Raw genomic sequence first — 24,449 nt, forward strand, 5'->3', positions numbered from 1 at the left:
ATGGCTTAAAAGCAGATTGCCCACAGCATGGGCTATTGACAATTGCTAACCTTCCCATGTACACTGCCCAGTCAAGGTTGATGATGGGGCAGAAGGGAAGTGAGACTTCAAATGAATATAGAAAGAAAAAGAGAGTTTTGCATTGACACAAGAAGGCAAGAGAAAGAAAAACACACAGGTATTTATTTTCCAAGTTAATTGCACTTATATCAGCAACCCCCAAAATACCCCTTTAAAGGATAGTTCAGTGCCCTGACATATTGACACGCTCTGCATGTCCTGCTCAGTGCATGCAAGCTCATGTCCTAGATTCCCTGTTCTGTGACCTTCTGATTTCAGGAATCTGCATGTGGGTAGACTTGATTATTCCAACACACCCCTGGCTGGCCTTCCACATCCTACCCTACGTAAACTAGAGGTGATCCAAAACTCGGCTGCCCATGTCCTAACTCGCACCGAGTCCCGCTCACCCATCACTCCCTGTGCTCGCTGACCTACATTGGCTTCCAGTTAAGCAATGCCTCGATTTCAAAATTCTCATCCATGTTTTCAAATCCCTCCATGGCCTCGCCCCTCCCTATCTCTGTAACCTCCTCCAGCTTCCCCCTCACCACCCCCTCCCCCGAGATGTCTGCGCTCCTCTAATTCTTTCCTCTTGAGCATCCCTGATTATAATCACTCAACCATTGGTGGCCGTGCCTTCTGTTACCTGAGCCCCAAGCTCTGGAACTCCCTGCCTAAATCTCTCCGCCTCTCTACCTCCCTTTCTTCCTTCAAGACGCTCCTTAAAACCTATCTCTTTGACCAAGTTTTTGGTCACGTGCCCTAATTTCTACTTACGTAGCTCGGTGTCAAATATTTAGCTCATAATAATCCTGTGATGCGCCTTGGGACGTTTCACTACGCTGAAGGCGCTATATAAATAAAAGTTATTGTTTTTGATAATGGAAGCCAAACAGCTCTCCGCAGGCAGGGCAAGAATCAAAGCAAAAGTCACTGCTTGGGATGGGACCTTGGTGGAGAGCTATGTGCCAATATTTCCAGATGCTTGAGGGCTAATATTCACCAACGGCTTTGGCCATCATGCAAGATCAAAAGATGCTATTTTTGCAAAGCTAATGGCGGAGCGATGTGTCTCAAGCAGCAGCTTTGGGATATTTGAGTTTAACCGTGCATCTACCCCTCACCTGAAGTTGCGGTACCATTTATGCATTAGTAACGGTGAGCGCCATTAGCCTCACTGTTAGTTTGATAGGATAATTTGAGCCAATACTTTACAAATTTGGTGGAAGGTTACACAATCTAATCTATTGGCACATATGAGTGAAACTCCACAGGTTTCCTTGTAACATTTAGTTTGTGTACATTTGCAGAGCTCAGACTAATCCTGACCTTTTTCAAGGAATATTCATTGACTTATTGATGCCCTGTACCAGTTTGCTCTGTTTATATTAAAAAGGAAAAAGAAAGACTTGCATTTATATAGCGCCTTTCATGACCTCAGGACGTCCCAAAGCACTTTAAAGTAATTTTTGAAGTGCAGAAACGAGGCAGCCAATTGCGCACAGTAAGCTCCCACAAACAACAATGTGATAATGACCAGATAATCTGTTTTTGCTCTGTTGATTGAGCGATTAATATTGGCCAGGATATTGCAAATAACTTTGCTGTTCTTAGAAACATAGAAACATAGAAATTTACAGCACAGAAGGAGGCCATTTCGGCCCATCGTGTCCACGCCGGCTGACGAAGAAACGCACGGCCCTCGGTCAGCAGCCCTGAAGGTAACATATAAACCTATGAACAATGACGGAGAGGCAAAGAGCACCCAGCCCAACCAGTCCACCTCACACAACTGCGATACGCCTTGCACTGAAACATTCTACACTCCACCCCAACCAGAGCCATGTGATCTCCTGGGAGAGGCAAAAAACAGATAAAAACCCAGGCCAATTTAGGGAGAAAAAACCTGGGAAAATTCCTCTCCGACCCATCCAGGTGATCGAAACTAGTCCAGGAGATCATCCTGGCCGTATTCTATTCCCTGCAGTACCTATCATTATATCTGTGCCGTCCAACAAAAGGTCATCCAGTCTAATCCCAATTACCAGCTCTAGGTCCGTAACCCTGCAGGTTACGGCACTTTAAGTGCCCATCCAACCATCTCTTAAAAGTGGTGTGAGTTTCTGCATGCACCATTCCTCCAGGCAGCGAGTTCCAGATCCCCACAACCCTCTGCGTAAAGAAGCCCCCCCCCTCAAATCCCCTCTAAACCTTCCACCAACCACCTTAAAACTATGCCCCCTTGTAATAAACCCCTCCACCAATGAAAATGGACCCTTACTATCCACTATGTCCAGGCCCCTCAATATTTTGTACACCTCAATGAGATCTCCTCTCAACCTCCTCTGTTCCAATGAGAACAAACCCAGCCTATCCAATCTATCCTCATAACTAAGATTCTCCATTCCAGGCAGCATCCTAGAAAATTTCCTCTGCACCCTCTCTAGTGCAATCACGTCCTTCCTATAATATGGCGACCAGAACTGCACGCAGTACTCCAACTGTGGCCGAACCAAAGTATTATGCAATTTAAGCATAACCTCCCTGCTCTTATATTCTATGCGACGGCCAATAAAGACAAGCATTCCTTATGTCGTCTTAACCACCTTATCCACCTGGCCTGCTACTTTCAGGGATCTGTGGACAAGCACTCTACAGTCCCTTTGTTCATCTACACTATTAAGTGGCCTACCGCTTAATGTGTAAGCTCTTTCCTTATTAACCCTCCCAAAGTGCATCACCTCACACTTCTCTGAATTAAATTCCATTTGCCACTGCTCTGCCCACCTGACCAGTAGATTGATATCCTCCTGCAGCCCATGACTTTCCTCTTCATTATCAACTACACAGCCAATTTTAGTGTCATCTGCAAACTTATTAATCGTACTCCCTATATTCAAATCTAAATCATTGATATATACCACAGAAAGCAAGGGACCCAGTACTGAGCCCTGCGGAACCCCACTAGAAACATCCTTCCAGTCACAAAAACATCCATCAATCATTATTCTTTGCTTCCTACCTCCAAGCCAATTTTGGATCCAACTTGCCACTTTGCCCTGTATCCCATGGGCTTTAACCTTCATGACCAGTCTACCATATGGGACCTTATCAAAAGCCTTACTAAAGTCCATATATACTACATCGTATGCACTACCCTCATCGACCCTCTTAGTTACCTCCTCAAAAAATTCAATCAGGTTAGTCAAACACGATCTTCCCTTAACAAATCCGTGCTGACTGTCCCTAATTAATCCTTGCCTTGAAAAATGCAGATTTATCCTATCTTTCAAGATTTTTTCCAATAATTTTCCCACGACTGAGGTTAGGCTGACAGGCCTGTAATTACTCGGCCTATCCCTTTCTCTCTTCTTAAACAAGGGTATTACATTAGCAGTCCTCCAATCTTCCAGCACCATGCCCAGACCCAAAGAGGACTGGAAAATGGTCAAGGCCTCTGCTATTTCTTCCTTTACTTCGCTCAACAGCCTAGGATACATTTCATCCGGGCCTGGGGACTTATCTACTTTCAAAGCTGCTAAACCCCTAATACTTCATCTCTCACTTTATTTATTCCATCCAGAATATCACACTCCTCCTCGATAGCAGTATCTGCATTATCCCTTTCCTTTGTGAAAACAGATGCAAAGTATTCGTTAAGAACCCTACCAACATCTTCCACCTCCACACAAAGATTACCCTCATGGTCTCTAATAGGCCCTACCCTTTCTTTAGTTACCCTCTTACTCTTAATATATTTATAGAATATCTTAGGGTTTTCCTTAATTTTACTGCCCATGAATTTCTCGTGCTCTCTCTTAGCATTCCTAATATCCTTTTTAATTTTGCCTCTTAACTTTCGATATTCCTCTCAAGATTCTAAAGTATTTTTGCCATTGGTATATGACATAAGCGTCCTTTTTTTACTTAATCCTCCCCTGTAAGTCCCTCGACATCCAGGGGGCTCTAGAATTATTTTTCCCAGCCTTTTTCTTTAAGGGCACATGTTTGGCCTGAGCCTTCCGGATCTCCTCCTTGAATGTCTCCCACTGTTCCGACACTGATTTACCCACAAGTAGCTGTTTCCAGTCCACTATGGCCATATCACTCCTTAACTTAGCAAAATTAGCTTTTCCCCAATTCGGAACTTTTATTCCAGGCCTATTCTTGTCCTTATCCATAACCAACTTGAATCTGACACCCAAGTGCTCTCCCACTAATACCCCTTCAACCTGCCCAACTTCATTCCCCAAAACTAAATCCAAGACCGCCCCCTCGCGTGTTGGGCTTGCTACATACTGACTAAAAAAGTTCTGTTGAATGCATTTCAAGAATTCCGCATCCTCTATACCCTTCACACTAAATTTGTCCCAATCAATATTTGGATAGTTAAAATCCCCAAACATTACTACCCTATAGTTTTTAGACTTCACAGCAATTTGCCAACATATTTGCTCCTCTATTTCCCTCCCACTGTTTGGGAGTCTATAATACACGCCCCTTTTTTATTTTTCAATTCGAAATAGTGCCCTGGGATCTTTTATGTCCACATGAGAAGGCAGACGGGGCCTCGGTTTAACATCTCGTCCAAAAGACGGCACCTCCGACAGTGCAGCGTTCCCTCAGCACGGCACTGAAGTGTCAGTCTAGATTTTTGTGCTGAAGTTTCTGGAGTGGGAGTTGAACCCACGACCTCCTGACCCACTAACTCACAGCTGACATGACATGACATGAACATAACATGACCTCTTTATTGTTGTAATATTAATCCTAAACTACAAAAATAAGTTCATTTCAAAATTGTACTTTCATTGGCTTTAAGACAGGAATTCCTAATTGAAATTTCTAAATCTTATAGCTGCAAATCACATGACCAGGTTAATCTGTGGCTCGTGAAAATGTTTCAAACAACAAGAGGTTCTGTCAAATATACCTGTCTTCTCTGAACTTCAACAATACCTACATATTCAGGTCAACTACAGCACGTCCAATACAAACATTTCAAGCTAATTCTAGCGGTGACGTAATAGTGTACTTGTAAACCTCAGAATGCGAACCAGAGCTGTAAATTGAATTGATCGTAAATGAGAAGAATGAACACGGTACAAACCTGATTGTCTTACAGTATGAGAATTAGCATAGTGTTCCTTTTGATTGTGAAAGTATTTTTTTCTTTTATTTAAGATTCTAACGATGATGACTATTATAACCATGCTCATCAAGCACTGCAGCCTTTTCTCTTTCCCAAAGGGAGTGTCCACCATCTTTGTCCCTGAAATGTTTGTAAGGCCATATTTAACCTTACATCTACTCTCGCAAATCCTGTTGCAGCTAAATACTACTTCAAGATCAATGCATCTTAGCTCCACAGTCATCCAATGCCTTCTGACAATCAAATTCTTTGGGGAGGGGGGGCGTGGGCGGGGGACAGAATTGTTTCCCAAGTCTTCCAGATATCATTAAAAGATGAAGATATTCCACAGAGCACTTTGACAATTAAAAACCAACATTGTGTTCTGATCCTGACCCAGCTCACTACTGCCATCTTTTAACAACAGGGTGACCATGCAGTTGGAAATTTGGAAGCAACTTATTCCATTTTATGCTTCAAAGCGGTTAATGATAATCCGAGCCCATGCGTTCAGCAGGGAATCGCAAAGGACAGATGATAAACTACTTTTTCCATGACTATGATGAGGTACCGCTGGGAGTTAAAAGTCCACAAACAATTACTCTACTTTTGCAAATAATTGCACAGTTGCATTATAGTTACCAGTTTCAAAGAACATGTGCTAATAAAATTGCAAATATAAATATGTGTTTCAAGCAATAATGATTTTAACAACTTCACAATAGCAGTCGCAAAGAAAAAGGATCCCCCCCCCCCAAAAAAAAAACCCACTGAAGCAACCAATATAGAAATAGGGCAAGTAGATTCATTTGTTTAGTTGGCCAGTCTGATAACATCAGAATGCTGTAATAGTGAAGAAGGTAAATCAGGACAGCAAGTGCAAACAGGGTTGTTTAAGTCTCTATGTAACTGCCTGGTGACAAGAATTAGAAAGTGTGTGTGAGTAGCATTGCATGGCTGGGGATATTAGACCTTGAATGCTGCAACAAGACTGGTTCTTTTGCGCTATTGTGCTACACTGAAATTGAGTTGCACAATAATAACAAATGCGAATGTCCTTCTACCAGCTGAAGAAAAAAGAGAAGTGATAAGACAGATAATGATGAGAAAATGGCATACTGTGCACATGTTATTCAGGAGTCGGAAGGGACACTGCCGGGGTTGTTATTATCTTAAGGGTTGATGGTAATAAGTCGGGAAGCAACAAAACAAGAATGTGGCTGAGTGATGTGCTGGAATTGGCAGGTGCAACAGCACAGTGCAATGCACCTGTGTAGAAACTGGAACATATAGAGTGCCGTATACACCAAGCTTCTGAGCAGATAAGACAGGCAATTCTTAGCAGCTGGTTGAGAGTGGGGCTGGCAGAGTGTCAGAGACAAGCTCCTATACACTCTGTCGCTACAGCATGGTGCTTTGCTCCGAAAGGCCAATGATTGGAAATTTGATGAATTTATCCATCTGGATTAAATTAAAGCCTGGATCGTTTCTGTATCAACAGCAAGGCATCATTTAATCTACATCTAAAGTTTGGTTCAAATCAATAAATATCAAATTATTGGCACTGTTAACTGCCCATAAGTCGAATAAATAATTGACTGAGTTACAGAAAGATGTGGTTTACCAAATAGTGAGAAGAAACAACACAAGGAACAGAAAAGGGAATATGTTAAATGTCTCCTGAAGTCAGTTGTGGAATTATTTTTCATATCCTGCCTACCCCACGTTTGCAGCTGTACTTTTGTCAGCTGTATGTGTGGTCACATAACAAAGCAAACCGATTCAGATTAGCTTTGCAACGGACGTGACCCAGAGAAAGAAAGACTTGCATTTATATAGCGCCTTTCAGAACTGTAGGATGTCCCATAATGCTTTACAGTCAATAAAGTACTTTTGGAGTGTAGTCACTGTTGTAAAGTAGGAATCACGGCAGTCAATTTGCGCACAGCAAGGTCCCACAAATAGCAATGTGAGAATGACCAGATAATACGTTTTTGTTATGCTGATTGAGGGATAACTATTGGCCAGGACACCAGGGGTTACTCCCCTGCACTTGTTTGAAATAGTGCCGTGGGATATTTTACGATCAGCTGAGAGAGCCTCAGTTTAACACCTCACCTGAAAGACGGCACCTCTGACAGCGCAGCACTCCTTCAGCACTGCACTGGAGTGTCAGCCTGGACAATGTTCTGACTCAGAGGCAAGAGTGCGACCCACTGAGCCACAACTGACACTGTACTCAATGATAATATCAGTTCTATTGGCTAGTTCAAAATAAAATACTGAAACTAGCCGAATGACTTTCATACGGTATGACAAGGAGCATTTTGATAATCTTTGGTACGTTTAATTTGCAATCCAGCCGTTGCACCAAGGGAAAGAAGAAACTATTTGTTTGTGGCAATAGCTGTTTGTGATGAAGTTGCATACATTTTCCAATTAGTGGAAAGCTCTGTACACGCTAGTTATTATTTTCTATGCCAGCAATCTACAAAAATGAATTAACTGAGCAAAACACTGTTTTGCTTTCAAAATAATGAGCACAATTAATTGAAATTACATTTTATGGGGTTTATTACCCCTTACATTTGCATCATGCTATAACTGAAACATGAGAAGAATAGACATATGCAATGAGTACAAGAGCATAATCTGATCAAAGCGTTTACATGACATCGCAAACCACAAGAGTGAAGCCTGTACGGTTTTGAGCTGCGTTCGCATTCCAGGAATTAGATTATGTTCTTTAATTCGCTTGAGGATACCCACATTTTGTAATATATCTTGTGAACTTCATAGGAGGTTTCATGCAGTTTTGATCCATTTTAGGGCTGACAATTGTTTTCAGTGCGAATGGTGACCACCAGGGTGTTCTGGAAGTAAATCATCTTTGCTGTGGGTTTCTGGAGAAATAATCTACATTTAATTTCTGGGGAATTTTATGGCCAATTTATATCTCATGGTATTCAAAGTCCAAATCGGTTGAACTCATACTGTTCAATATTAGTAACAAACATGTGTATGAAGTTCCTCTGCCCACTACCTTAAGGACATCATTAACCAGTTTAAAGTAAGTGGGCTCATGCCTTCATTAACAACATGGACAAAGTGACATCAGAGCAACAAAGACAGCAAAGTCATCAGACAAGTTGCTAACAAGCTGTGGCTCACTGGGTAGCACTCTCAGTTCTGAAGTTAAAAGGTTGTGGGTTCAAATCCCACTCCAAGGACTTGAGCACAAAAATCTAGGGTGACACTCCAGTGTAGTGCTGAGGGGGTGCCACACTGTTGGAGGTGCTGTCTTTCCGATGAGACATTAAACTGAGGCTTTGCCTGCCCTCTCAGATGGACATAAAAGATCCCATGGCATTTTTTAGAAGAAGAGCAGGAGAGTTATTCCCGGTGTCCTGGCCAATATTTATCCCTTAATCAACATAGCAAAAATAGATCATCTGGTCATTATCACATTGCTGTTTGTGGGAGCTTGCTCTGATCAATTGGTTGCCTCATTTCCGACATTTCAACAGTGACCAAAAGTGCTTCATTGGCTGTAAAGTGTTGTGAGATGTCTGTTGGTCGTGAAAGGCGCGATATCAATGCAGTCTTTCTTTTCTTTCTCACAGTGCAATGCTGTGCCCAAAATGATTCAAATGTTTTTCTTGGTGTTAAGTCCATACACTGAGCAGTGACTGATGACGATATGTGCGCGCACTAGGTCCGTGCAGCAGAGCTGGTCTCCAGTCATCTTGGTAAATCCTTGCCACTGGACCAAGACCTAGCTCTGTCAAGCCCGTGTTGTGGCTGGTGTACAACGGCCACCCCATGTTAAAAAAATCCACGCACAGGCATCTTCCACCCTTCAAGATTTAGTTCGGGATCTGGAATATTAGGTCCTTCATTGAAACAGCTGTGAACTTTTTGGCATAGAAGCAAGTCATCCTTGACTCAAGAGACTGCTTATGATGATGATGATGACTGATGACCTGAGGAATGATTCATTCAATTCATTCAACGATGTTGGTAAAATAATTCACAGATATGCAAACAATCCCATTGAGAGCGCAGCAGAAATCGGGTCACTCCTCTATAGGTAAAGGCCAATCTATAATCTTTTTCACCCTGGTAATACATTTTTTTCTCTGATTTTGCTGTCAGTTATTTAGCGATGCTATGGCGGCGCCTCAAACCATACACCAGATGGCTTGCAGGCCTGTGCCAACATCATTCTATAACCACTTGTGAAGAGGTGCGCAAGAGTGTACTCCACAACACTTGCCCTCATTATCCATCCTTCCCTTTAGGGGAAGCTGTCCAGGAACATCTTGGGCTCATGCTGTAATGACATCGCTGAGGTCAAGTCTTCACCAGATGGGGAATTACAGGAACTCACATAACACCACTCTGTTGCACAGCGTGTCGGAGTACCTGCTGTGACACATCAAACGTTTGATGTCTTATCACGCTGATATTAGTCTATCATCAGCAGTCTTTTCCTGTGCCGGTTAAACGAAATAGTTTTATAACCTCTGTTTGCACACTGCTTTGCACATGGTGTGATTTGTGCATATGTACGTTTCTGCATTGCCTCTGATGGTGTGCTGCTATGGGACCCATCTCCAATCATAACTCCCTATGCAAGAGCAAAGATGCGCCAAGTGGCGCTGTCATTGAAATTTGAAGTGGATACCTGCTGTTTGGAAAATCGCCTTTACTTTTCCCACAGCTTGATGGCATTTCAAGCCAAAAGGAGTCAGGGTGTTAATCCTGTATGAGACTGCAGATGCCATCTCTGAAGTTGTTACCAAAGGGAAGAGTTCTCCATCTTTTATTCAGACACTATTCAGATACCACAAGTATGTTTAAAAGTCAAGGAATGTTGCATCGATCGCATTATTCAAAGTTTCTGGCAAACGTACAATATTTGAAACAGACAAATAAAAGAGGGAAAGTATGGCGAGCAATGCAAATTCACTTTGCCTTGTTCACTTATACAATCCCAGCCTTTCAAAAACATTGTTTGGAATTGATTTGATAACTTTAATAACTTTCAAAAACATGGTCTGTTTCTTCACTTCCGCCACAGAAATGTTTAAATGATGACTTTTTATAATGAGTTTTTTTTTAAATTTGAATAGTCTGGGATGTTTTCCACATTGAATGTGCTGTATAAATGTAAGTTGTATTTATTGTTGTTAAAATCAATGTTCCCATGACATGGCTGAGGGGGTGGAGCGGCAGGAATGGGGGGGGTAGGTGGGGGGTGGGAGGTTATGAAGTATCTAATCATAGGGTTACACAGGATATACAGCACAGAAACAGGCCACTCGCTCATCCAGTCCATGCCGGCATTTATGCTCCTCTCGAGCCTCCTCCCGTCCCTTCTCATGTATGTCAATCAGCATAACCCTCTATTCCCTTCTCGCCCATGTGCTTGTCTAGCCTCCCCTTAAATGCATCTATACTATTCGCTTCAACCACTCCCTGCAGTAGCGATCATGATCAACACTCCCTGTAATTTCTTTTTGGCGCTATATAAATGCAAGTTGTTGTTGTTGATATAGTAAGCACCTGTGGCTCTTCCTCTCCCCCATAACCAAAGAAACCTTCATTATTGCCTGGATTCAAGGAAATGCTTCATCAAGGTTCCTGATCATTATCTAGAGAGCCCTGATGGTTGCAGGCATGTCGGGATAAGGATGGGCAAAGTATCAGAAGGTGCCTGTCACTCATAAAACCTCCAGGCTACAATTCTCCAAAGCTCTCCTTGCCAACCTTCCGAGCACCACACTACGTGAACTCCGATTCATCCAAAATTCCACCACCTACATCCTATGCCACGCTCAGTCCATTCCCCTGATACTGCATATTTGCTACTATTCATTGGCTTCCCATTCACCCAACACATTGCGTTAAAAATCCTCATTCTCCTCTACGAATCCGTCCATGGCCTTGGGTCCCAGCCCCTCATACCAGCACAGATCCTCTGTTATTCTGACTCTGGTCTCCTTTGCATTCCTGTTGTTGTTTTAAGGGAGATGTTATGCCTTTTAAAATGAGCAGGTTATGAATCCTTCATATCTCTGAGTGTGTTGTTCAAAACTCTACGTAAGTTCTTTCACATGAATGGAACCATACTGCTAAGTCAAGAAAATGAATTATTTTGATCTTTTAAGTATATACAACCAGCAATTCAACTTCTGTTACAATAACTGGTTTAAAATCAACAGCCTGAATATAACTTGAATTCTGGTAAGCCACCTCAACGAGACAGTCCTAATCAGAAAGTACTGCCTTCCCTCTTTTAGTGTCTAGACGTAATTCTGAATGGGCATAGGCCCACCGCGCAGAACTGGCACTAATTAAGCAAGGAGCAATCGTGCTCAGTGTGGGCCACAAGATAACTGGTGTGGGAAATGGAAAAGACCACAATGACACAGCAGGAGGGCCTTTCAGATGTTGGAGCCGAAGCATGTTGTTGTGGCGGAGTGGATGGAGTTTTGCTCTGTGTCTGACTTACCCTGAGAGGCTTGAGAACACTTGGGGCTAGAAATTGCGTGGCGCACTGTTTGGGGCAAGGAGTTTGCGGGAGCACAAAAGTATCTGTGGGTGGTACCCGATTCCAGCAGACGCAAACCTCCGGTTTGATAGAATCATAGAAATTTACAGCACAGAAGGAAGCTGTAAAGTCCTGTCCCCTCAGTACAGATTCACACGAGGCATGTAGTGAAGTCAAGGTCACTCTGGACCTGCACCTTTATTTCACAGCTCTGGAATGCTGCACTTGCCTGAGACCTGTCCTTATATACCTGTCTCTTGCAAGTGCACCCCTGGTGGTAAGGTATGCTGGTGGTTACAGGTCATATCTTATTCCAGTCATGTATAGCATGTTAGGATACAGTTATATATAATAATGTAAGATACATGACATCACCCTCCCCCAAAGTCTTATTGTCTTTTTGGTTCAGTCTCTCAGGTGGTCTACGCTCTCGCGAGGAACGTCTGTTTCAGTTGTTTGCCTTGGTGTCTGTTTTTCTTTGGGTGTGGTTGCTGGTATCTCGCCTGGGCTGTCTGTTTCGATTGGTGTGATTGTTGTTGACTCGCTTGGGCTGTCTGTTGGGATTGCCCTTTCCTCAGGTTGTTCCCTCTGTCTGTCCACCAGGTGTGGTGTGAGTTCCACATTGTAGTCTGCCTCTGGTTCTGCAGTGTTGTTGGTCTATCTGCTTTTGACTTGGTCTACATGCCTCCAGCAGGTTTTGCCATTGTCCATTTGTACTACCAGTAGCCTGTTTCCTTCCTTGCCCGTTACTGTCCCTGCAAGCCATTTGGGACCCCTGCCATAGTTTAGTACAAACACTTTGTCCCCGATCTCATTCCATCGCCCCCTCGAATTTCTGTCATGGTACTCAGTCAGCTTACGGCGCTTTGCCTCAACGATTTCATGCATGTCTGGGAGGATTAATGAGAGCCTTGTTTTCAAAGTCCTTTTCATCAACAGTTGCGCGGGGGGGGATCCCAGTCAGTAAGTGCGGACGAGATCTGTATGCCAGCATGGGACCTTGGATTTTAAGCATGCCTTGTGTAATGATTTGCACTGCTCTCTCCGCCTGGCCATTGGAGGCCGGCTTGAACGGTGCCGTCATGACGTGACTTATGCTGTGGTCAATTATAAAGTCTTGGAATTCTGTGCTGGTGAAGCACAGACCATTGTCACTGACCAATATGTCAGGGATTCCGTGCGTTGTAAACATGGTTGCGAGGCTCTCCACAGTGGTGGGGGTTGTGCTTGAGTTTAAAATGGTGCATTCGATCCACTTTGAAAATGCATCTACAACTACGAGGAACATTTTGCCCATGAATGAGCCCGCATAGTCTACGTGCACCCGCGACCACGGTTTGGTAGGCCAGGGCCAGGGACTCAGTGGAGCCTCCCTGGGGGCATTGCTGAGTTGGGCACAAATGGTGCACCTTTGGACGCAGAGCTCCAAGTCCGCGTCAATACCAGGCCACCAGACGTGGGATCTGGCTATGGCCTTCATGAGAACGATCCCCGGGTGCTCGCGGTGGAGCTCCCGGACAAATGCCTCTCTGCCTCGCAGAGGCATGACTACTCGGCTGCCCCACATCAGGCAGTCTGCTTGTAGTGATAGCTCATGCATGTGCCTGTGAAAGGGTTTTAATTCCTCGGGGCAGGCATCGCGAGCCTCTGCCCAGTCACCGGTTAGGACACATCTTTTTACTAAGGATAACATGGGGTCGCTGGCTGTCCAGGCTCTGATTTGGCGAGCCGTCATGGGCGAACCTGTGGACTCAAAGGCATTGACTATCTCACAGTCCTGTTCGTCAGACCCTTCCGTGATCGCCAGGGGTAGCCTGCTGAGCGCGTCGGCACAGTTGTCTGTGCCTGGTCTGTGCCTTATGGTATAGTCGTAGGACGCCAGCATGAGTGCCCACCGTTGAATTCGCGCCGAGGCGTTAGCGTTTATTGCCTTGCTCTCGGATAGGATGGACGTGATGGGCTTGTGGTTGGTTTCTAACGTGAACTTGGCCCCGAAAAGGTATTGTTGCATCTTTTTGACACCGTACACGCATGCGAGCGCCTCCTTCTCTACCATTCCGTACCCACACTCCGCCCGCGAAAGTGACCTGGAGGCATAAGCTATGGGTTGTAATTTGCCTGCACTATTGACATGTTGCAAAACATCGCATGTGAGAACTAGCTTTTTACTTGGGTCAAAGAAAGTCAAAACACTGTTGGAACACAGAAGGTTGCATGCCTTATTGAAGGCGCGTTCCTGGGCGTGCCCTGCAAAACCAATCGCACCCCTTCCTGAGTAGCACGTGGAGAGGCTCCAGCAGCGTGCTTAAGTTCTGCATAAAGTTCCCAAAGTAATTGAGTAGCCCGAGAAAGGCGCGCAGTTCTGAGACATTCCGGGGCCTGGATGCCAAGCGAATTGCTTCTGTTTTGGACTCTGTTGAGCGGATTCCATCAGCGGCAATCCTTCTGCCCAAAAATTCAACCTTGGGTGCGAGAAACAGGCACTTGGATTTTTTGACTCGTAGGCCTACCCGATCCAACCGCTTTAGTACTTCCTCCAAATTATGGAGATGGGAGTTGATGTCCCTGCCCGTGATAAGTATGTCGTCTTGAAATACAACCGTCCCCGGGATGGACTTGAGCAGACTCTCCAAGTTGCGCTGGAATATGGCAGCTGCCGACCTGATGCCGAATGGGCATCGATTGTACATGAAAAGGCCTCAATGTGTGTTGATGGTGGTGAGTAGCTTGGATTCCTCGGTCAATTCTTGCGTCATATACGCAGATGTGAGGTCTAATTTTGAGAAAAGTTTACCTGCCAATGTGGCAAATAAGTCCTCCGCTCTGGGCAGCGGATACTGGTCCTGTAGGGAGACTCTGTTTATGGTAGATTTGGTAGTCCCTACAGATTCGTACGGATCCATCAGGCTTCATGACTGGGACGATGGGACTTGCCCAGTCGCTAAATTCCACAGGTGATATAATGCCTTCCCGCAGAAGCCTGTCCAGTTCGTGTTCAATCTTTTCCCTCATCACATAGGGTACAGCTCTGACCTTGTGATGGACCGGTCTAGCATCCTGTGTAATGTAGATTTTGATTTTGGCCCCTTTGAAAGTGCCCACACCTGGCTGAAAGAGATGTTCAAATCGCTTTATAACTGTTGAGCATGAGGTCCATTCCTCTAATGACATGGCATGGACATCATCCCATTTCCAGTTTAGTTTTGCCAGCCAGCTTCTCCCCAGCAGTGCTGGGGGGTCTCCGGGGACAATCCACAGGGGAAGTCGGTTCACTGTCCCTTTGTGTGTGACAGAGAGCATGGCGCTGCTGAGGACTGGTACAATTTCTTTGGTATAGGTCCTTAGTTTGGTGTCGACCCTTTTGAGTTTTGGTCTGTCTCTTTTATGCAGCCACAGTTGTTCAAATTGTTGAGCGCCCATGAGAGATTGACTCGCTCCCGTATCCAGCTCCATGTTGACAGATATCCTGTTGAATAGGACCCTCATCATTATGGGAGGCGTCCTGTTGTAGGAGCAGCGGCCATTGATCGTGTTGACCCGCTGTACATCGGTGTCCCGGGTACTGTCCCCACCATCTTCTGGTCCACTTTCCGACCTATCCGATTCGTATTCTAGCTGAGCTGCCGTTTTTTTGCACATGCGGGCCAAATGCCCTGTATATTCACAATTTCTGCAAACAGCCTGCTGAAATCAACATCCCCTTGATGAGTGCCCACCCCCACACCTCCAGCACAGACCTGTTCCATTGTTCAAAGAGTTTCCAAAGAATGAGCTGCGTCTGGCTGATCTTTCTTGAGCTTCTCTCAGTTTGTAGTTGATTGCTCACATTGTACTTTTCATCTGATCCGTTGTTCACCATTCTGTGGATTCTGTAATCCCATAACTCGTCGCCACTGTAAAGTCCTGTCCCCTCAGTACAGATTCACACGAGGCATGTAGTGAAGTCAAGGTCACTCTGGACCTGCACCTTTATTTCACAGCTCTGGAATGCTGCACTTGCTTGAGACCTGTCCTTATATACCTGTCTCTTGCAAGTGCACCCCTGGTGGTAAGGTCTGCTGGTGGTTACAGGTCATATCTTATTACAGTCATGTATAGCATGTTAGGATACAGTTATATATAATAATGTAAGATACATGACAGAAGCCATTTCGGCCCATCGGGTCTGCGCCGGTCGACAAAGAACTATCCAGCCTAATCCCACTTTCCAGCTCTTGGTCCGTAGCCCTGCAGGTAACGGCACTTCAGGTGCACATCCAAGTATTTTTAAATGTGGTGAGGGTTTCTGCCTCTACCACCCTTTCAGGCAGTGAGTTACAGACCCCCCCCCCCCATCCTCCGGGTGAAGAAATTTCCACTTAAATCCCCTCTAAACCATCTACCAATTATTTTAAATCTATGGGCTAGATTTTACACTTTTGTGGTTATCGCCCAAAAATGGGCGTTATTTCGGTGTGGGCAGTAAAAACAGGTTTTCTGATCGTCGGCTTCTCACCCATTCTCAAAGCACCTAGTCTCCATTTTTGAAATTGGGCATTACCGCAAGCAATATGAAATGGACGGTAGCATTAAATCTCTCTGACCTTCTGCCATAAAGAGTCACCGTCCTTAGCAACGGCAAGGCAATGCTCGATTCCTGCGATTCAGGAGGTCAAGGGTCATCATGACATGCGCAGAAGAGGAGACAGAGAGAGAGGGAGCTGAGAGGGACTGAAGGCGTGTGTAGGTGTGGTGTGGCTGCTTTGGGAGGAAGGAGGGAGAGTTTAGAGCTTCGCAGCAAGTAGGGAAACAAAAATTAGCTGTTACCAGCCACATATTTGCCCAAATTTGGAGGGAGAGGAGGAGGCGACACAGTATGCTGTGGAGACTGACGCTAGAGAGAGCAGTGAGGTGGGAGAGGAGCACATTGGAGGGCGCAAAAGAACCAGGAGGTTCTCGGACGAGGCAAATGCCTCCCCCCTGCAGGAGGTTGAGTTACGCTGGGGTGATTTGACACAGGGAGGGTGTGGGAAGCCCAACCCAAAGGCCTACCAGAAGATATGGACCGAGATAGCAGAGGTGGTCTCGTCGGTGACCAACGAGGTGCGTGAGGGCGACCAATGCTGCAAACGATGGAACGACCTTGTGGGATTTGCAAGAGTAAGTATTACATTGATTTACATGTACTTATGTATTTATATAATTTGATTTGTAACAGTCATGAGTGACTATCAGCAGATGTGAGGTCTTTCACTTTTACCGGGAATGTTTTACTCAAAGCCTGCGTTCATGGTGTACGTCTTTAGATAAAGAATGATAATTATCATAATAAGCATGATTACATCTGTCGTTTATGTGTTGTATCAGCTTCTGTGACAGTACCTAGCAATAATATCATGCAATGGTCTCATGCCATGTCGTCCTGTCACCTTTTACAGAAGAAGCTATCGACCATGAGGTCCGTGCAGAGGCGAACGGGTGGGGGGGGCCCCCCAGTCCCCAGCGACATCACTGAGACGGAGGAGCGAGTGCTCGCACTCGTGGGGAAGCACCCCCGGACAGCCACAGAAGCATCTGCAGACTCTGAAATGATGCCACGTGAGTAAAGCTTACAGCATTGCTTGATGTAAAGTCAATAGATGCCACACTCACTCATATCTGAACAATCATATATAATAGATGATTTCTAAAATTGTCCTAGAAATAATGCTGCCCGAATGAAAATCATTACAATGCAAATGTGTTGCTAGTCATGAAATGTGATGTCTGCGATGATTTTGATAGCGGTGGTGTTTTTGTCGTGCATATGCTGTGTGTAGCGCTGGACTCACCTTGTCACCCTAGCACCCGCTTCTCCTCTAATAATCCAATTTGTGTTTTGCAGCTTAGCCAGCAGCATGTCCCAAGGCAAGGCCACAGAGGTCAGAAGGTGGGGGCATGGGGCCGGACTCATGGACGATCCTACATCTGCTGAGGAGCTCCGATTCTCACCCGTCAATCCGCTGGGTCTGTTCTCTACGGATGAGAGCGCGGACTTCGAGGAACCTGTATCGCCATGCTCCAGAAGCCATTCCACCCCAAGGCCATCTAGTGCTCCTCCGGTCATTCCCACTTCCACTCTGGAGGTACCGGGCTCAAGCACCTCGCCATTTGTCTCCAGGACAGCGCCGACCCCATGGAGGCCTCGTGGACGCGGCAGGTCTGGTCCACGAGCGCCACATGAGAGTGGAGAGATGGTAAGGTTGTCCAGGAGGACTGTAGAAATTGGTGACCAGCTCATTGAAGCATTGGGGGGCACATCCCGAAAGCTGGCCACCATGACCGAGTACATTCCGCGCATGGCGGAGGCCCTGGTGCGTAGCCAGGAACACTGCTGCCACAGCCCTTCCAGTGGTCCAACAGCGCAGCACTCCACCCCTAGGTTCCACACCACCACTGCGAATGACAGATGAGAGCAAGGACCAAGATCCTGCTTCTGCATCAGAGAATGTTGCCCCCTCAGCACCCCCCGCTCCCGTACCCGTGCAACCAACGCCTCTGCCTTCATCCCCCGCAATGAGGCACCACCTGAGGAGCTCCTCGGCCAGGCGACGTGGAGCGAGGAAGGGAAGGGGTAGAGGTGGAGAGAAGGGGGGGGGGGGGTAAGGCAAGTGAGGTGCCTATGCGCAGGTGATGGCTGTGTTATATCTCCATCTGTGTGCATGCAATTTGATGTAATGTATGGGGGAAGGGACCATCCTCTCGCTTTGCATTTGTATTCTGTGTTGCTGGACATGTTGAACATTTGATTGATGTAAATGGTGGAAAAAGTGGGGTGTGGGTGGGGGTTGGGTGTTTTTGCCTGTGATACTTAAGCTTTCAGTCCAATGTTGGTATAAAAAATTTTTTTATTGAACATAACCTTGTTGCGCATTGTCTCAGATAGATGGACCATTACATACTGGTGGAAACATAGAAACATAGAAAATAGGTGCAGGAGTAGGCTATTCGGCCCTTCGAACCTGCACCGCCTTTCAATGAGTTCATGGCTGAACATGCAACTTCAGTACCCCATTCCTGCTTTCTCTCTATACCCCTTGATCCCCCTAGTAGTAAGGACTACATCTAACTCCTTTTTGAATATATTTAGTGAATTGGCCTCAACAACTTTCTGTGGTGGAGAATTCCACAGGTTCACCACTCTCTGGGTGAAGAAGTTTCGCCTCATCTCGGTCCTAAATGGCTTACCCCTTATCCTTAGACTGTGACCCCTGGTTGTGGACTTCCCCAACATTGGGAACATTCTTCCTGCATCTAACCTGTCTAAACCCGTCAGAATTTTAAATGTTTCTATGAGATCCCCTCTCATTCTTCTGAACTCCAGTGAATACAAGCCCAGTTGATCCAGTCTTTCTTGATAGGTCAGTCCCGCTATCCCAGGAATCAGTCTGGTGAACCTTCGCTGCACTCCCTTAATAGCAAGAATGTCCTTCCTCAAGTTAGGAGACCAAAACTGTACACCATACTCCAGGTGTGGCCTCACCAAGGCTCTGTACAAATGTAGTAACACCTCCTTGCCCCTGTACTCAAATCCCCTCGCTATGAAGGCCAACATGCCATTTGCTTTCTTAACCGCCTGCTGTGCCTGCATGCCAACCTTCAATGACTGATGTACCATGACACCCAGGCCTCGTTGCATCTCCCCTTTTCCTAATCTGTCACCATTCAGAAAATAGACTGTCTCTCTGTTTTTACCACCAAAGTGGATAACCTCACATTTATCCACATTATACTTCATCTGCCATGCATTTGCCCACTCACCTAACCTATCCAAGTCACTCTGCAGCCTCATAGCATCCTCCTCGAAGCTCACACTGCCACCCAACTTAGTGTCATCCGCAAATTTGGAGATACTACATTTAATCCCCTCGTCTAAATCATTAATGTACAATGTAAACAGCTAGGGCCCCAGCACAGAACCTTGCGGTACCCCACTAGTCACCGCCTGCCATTCTGAAAAGTACCCATTTACTCTTACTCTTTGCTTCCTGTCTGCCAACCAGTTCTCAGTCCACGTCAGCACACTACCCCCAATCCCATGTGCTTTAACTTTGCACATTAATCTCTTGTGTGGGACCTTGTCGAAAGCCTTCTGAAAGTCCAAATACATCACATCAACTGGTTCCCCCTTGTCCACTCTACTGGAAACATCCTCAAAAAATTCCAGAAGATTTGTCAAGCATGATTTCCCTTTCACAAATCCATGCTGACTTGGACCTATCATGTCACTCTTTCCAAATGCGCTGCTATGACATCTTTAATAATTGATTCCATCATTTTACCCACTACCGATGTCAGGCTGACCGGTCTATAATTCCCTCTTTTCTCTCTCCCTCCTTTTTTAAAAAGTGGGGTTACATTGGCTACCCTCCACTCCATCGGAACTGATCCAGAGTCTATGGAATGTTGGAAAATGACTGTCAATGCATCCGCTATTTCCAAGGCCACCTTCTTAAGTACTCTGGGATCCAGTCCATCAGGCCCTGGCGATTTATCGGCCTTCAATCCCATCAATTTCCCCAACACAATTTCCCGACTAATAAGGATTTCCCTCAGTTCCTCCTTCTTACAAGACCCTCTGACCCTTTTTATATCCGGAAGGTTGTTTGTATCCTCCTTAGTGAATACCGAACCAAAGTACTTGTTCAATTGATCTGCCATTTCTTTGTTCCCAGTTGTGACTTCCCCTGATTCTGACTGCAGGGGACCTACGTTTGTCTTTACTAACCTTTTTCTCTTCACATATCGATAGGAAATTTTGCAGTCCGTCTTAATGTTCCCTGCAATCTTCCTCTCGTACTCTATTTTCCCTGCCCTAATCAAACCCTTTGTCCTCCTCTGCTGAGTTCTAAATTTCTCCCAGTCCCCGGGTTCGCTGCTATTTCTGGCCAATTTGTATGCCACTTCCTTGGCTTTAATACTATCCCTGATTTCCCTTGATAGCCACGGTTGAGCCACCTTCCCTTTTTTATTTTTACGCCAGACAGGGAAGTACAATTGTTGTAGTTCATCCATGCGGTCTCTACATGTCTGCCATTGCCCATCCACTGTCAGCCCCTTAAGTATCATTCACCAATCTATCCTAGCCAATTCACACCTCATACCTTCAAAGTTACCCTTCTTTAAGTTCTGGACCATGGTCTCTGAATTTACTGTTTCATTCTCCATCCTAATGCAGAATTCCACCATATTATGGTCACTCTTCCCCAAGGGGCCTCGCACAATGAGATTGCTAATTAATCCTCTCTCATTACACAACACCCAGTCTAAGATGGCCTCCCACCTAGTTGGTTCCTCGGCATATTGGTCTAGAAAACCATCCCTTATGCACTCCAGGAAATCCTCCTCCACCATATTGTTTCCAGTTTGATTAGCCCAGACTATATGTATATTAAAGTCCCCCATGATAACTGCTGCACCTTTATTGCATGCACCCCTAATTTCCTGTTTGATGCCCTCTCCAACATCTCCTGTTTGGAGGTCTGTACACAACTCCCACTAGCGTTTTCTGCCACTTGGTATTCCGTAGCTCCACCCATACCTATTCCACATCATCCAAGCTAATGTCTTTCCTTACAATTGCATTGGTTTCCTCTTTAACCAGCAACGCCACCCCACCTCCTTTTCCTCTCTGTCTATCCTTCCTAAATGTTGAATACCCTTGGATGTTGAGTTCCCAGCCTTGGTCACCCTGGAGCCATGTCTCCGTGATGCCAACCACATCGTATCCGTTAACTGCTATCTGCACGGTTAATTCGTCCATCTTATTCCGAATACTCCTCGCATTGAGGCACAGAACCTTCAGGCTTGCCTTTTTAATGCACTTAGACCCTTTAGAATTTTGTTGCAAAGTGGCCCTTTTTGTTTTTTGCCTTGGGTTTTTGCCCTCCACTTTTACTCATCTCCTTTCTGTCTTTTGCTTCTGTCTCCATTTTGTTTCCCTCTGTCTCCCTGCATTGGTTCCCATCCCCCTGCCATATTAGTTTAACTCCTCCCCAACAGCACTAGCAAACACTCCTCCTAGGACATTGGTTCTGGTCCTGCCTAGGTGTAGACCGTCCGGTTTGTACTGGTCCCACCTCCCCCAGAACCGGTTCCAATGCCCCAGGAATTTGAATCCCTCCCTTCTGCACCACTGCTCAAGCCACGTATTCATCTAAGCTATCCTGCGATTCCTACTCTGACTAGCATGTGGCATTGGTAGCAATCCCGAGATTACTACTTTTGAGGTCCTATGTTTTAATTAACTCCTAGCTCCTTAAATTTGTCTCGTAGGACCTCATCCCGTTTTTTACCTATATCGTTGGTACCAATGTGCACCACGACAACTGGCTGTTCACCCTCCCTTTTCAGAATGTCTTTCACCCGCTCCGAGACATCCTTGACCCTTGCACCAGGGAGGCAACATAACGTCTATCTATTTCCCTTACAATTGAATCCACTATCACTATAGCTCTCCCACTCTTTTTCCTGCCCTCCTGTGCAGTAGAGCCAGCCACGGTGCCATGAACTTGGCTGCTGCTGCTCTCCCCTGGTGAGTCATCCCCCTCAACAGTACCCAAAGTGGTGCATCTGTTTTGCAGGGGGATGACCGCAGGAGATCCCTGCACTACCTTCCTTGCACTGCTCTTCCTGCTGGTCTTCCATTCCCTATCTGGCTGTGGACCCTTTACCTGCGGTAAGACCAACTCACTAAACGTGCTATTCACGTCATTCTCAGCATCATGCATGCTCCAGAGTGAATCAACCTTCAGCTCCAATTCCGCAACGCGGTCCGTCAGGAGCTGGAGGCGGATACACTTCCCGCACACGTAGTCGGCAGGGACACCGGAGGTGTACCTGATTTCCCACATAGTACAGGAGGAGCATAACACGTGTCCGAGCTCTCCTGCCATGACTTAACCCTTAGATTAACTTAAATTGGCAACAACAGTGCTACAAGTTACTCACTGATATAGAAGAGAAAAAAGAAAAACTACTTACCAGTCACCAGTCAATCACTTACCCCCTTGGCTGTGACGTCACCTTTCTATTTCTTTCTACTTCTTTTTTGCCTTCTCCCTGTAGCTGCACCGGCTCACCTCTCGCTGACCCCGGACTCACGCTTCAGCGATGCACCTCCCGACTCTCTCCATGCACCTGGAACATGAAAGGGTTAAATAAAACTTAACTTCAATCAACGTAAACGTTAACTGCCACCAAGATGATGGGCACCATTGATGTCTGAGCTGCACACACGCAGCAGTGTGTCAGCATTGTCACTCACAGCAATGTTCTTTCCGGCAAATCGTTCAGATATCAGCTCCTCACATAAGAGTCTTGCAGCAATGTAGCCACCACGGGCCCTTTCCGGCGGTCTAGAAGGGGTCGTGGGCATGGTTGCTTAACCAGCCTGACTGTCTGGCCCTAGGTCAGTGCCTAGCCCCTCATCGTCCTCTTTCTCTCTCTCCTGAGGTGGAGCATCAGTCCTTTCTGGCAATGCTTGGCCCCTCCTGATAGTCAGGTTGTGCAGCATGGAGCACGCGACCACGAATTTACCTACTTGCTTATGGTTGTATTGTAGCTCCCCTCCTGAGTGGTCCAGACATCTGAAGCGCTGCTTAAGCACAATTATTGTTTTGTGGACTACATTGCATGTGTCTCTGTGGCTCTGGTTGTATCGCTTCTAGGCCTCGGTGTGGGTGTCACGCAGGGGGGTCATCAGCCAGGTGGCTAGGCCATAGCGGTTATCACCAAGCATCCAGCATTGTCCTTGTGGCTGACTCTTAAAGATGTCAGAGACAGCACTCTCACACAGGATGTGAGCATCATCAAAGGTGCCCAGACATTTGGCATTCACTGCCATGATGATCTGGTTGTGGTCGACAACTAGTTGGACCTTCAGGGAGTGAAATCCTTTTCTGTTATGAAAAAGCTCTGGGTCCTGAGAAGGTGCCCGCATGGTGATGTGAGTGCACTGTATAGCTCCCTGCACCCTGGAGAACTTAGCAACGCAGTAGGATGCTCCAGCCCTGTCAGTCTGAGCCTCTGTGGTCATGGGGAAGCTGATAAAGTCCATCTTTCTCGCGTACAGGGCCTCCATGACCTGTCTAATGCAGCGATGGGTTGCATGGTGAGACAGAGGGCAAATCTCGACCGCAGAGGCCCGAAAGGAACCGGACGCGTAGAAAGACAGTGACGCAGTGACCATGACCTCGACCGGCACTGATGTCCTGATGGCAGACCGCATATGTGGCCTGATGAGTTCACATATTTCATTGATCACCACCTTGTGGAAGCTCAGTCTCCGAAGTCAGGTGTGGTCGGACACATCAAGGTAAGACCTGTTTTCCCTGTACGTGCGGGATCTGTATGATATTGGGGACATTATGATGTACAGCACACATTGAGCCATCTGCACTCTGCAGCATCTGCGTATTAATTGATGCAGGCTGAGAAATGGCTGGCCCCATTGCAATAAAAGTATAATAGCGATTGATCAGAAGCAATAATTTCTTCACTAAAATACACCTAGATCGTCCCCCAATAGTCCAGAGTCTGAAAATATGTCTGTTGAGATGGTCACATCACCTGAGAAGAACTCCAGAATCAATGCAAACTCCCCCGATGTTGAAGCAGCCTTTTGAATGAAGTGACCTGCGATTTAAAAAATGACAGCCACACCGCTGGCTTTAGTCCAGA

This window comes from Pristiophorus japonicus, chromosome 22 (genome assembly GCF_044704955.1).
Source record: "Pristiophorus japonicus isolate sPriJap1 chromosome 22, sPriJap1.hap1, whole genome shotgun sequence".
Classification (NCBI taxonomy): domain Eukaryota; kingdom Metazoa; phylum Chordata; class Chondrichthyes; family Pristiophoridae; genus Pristiophorus; species Pristiophorus japonicus.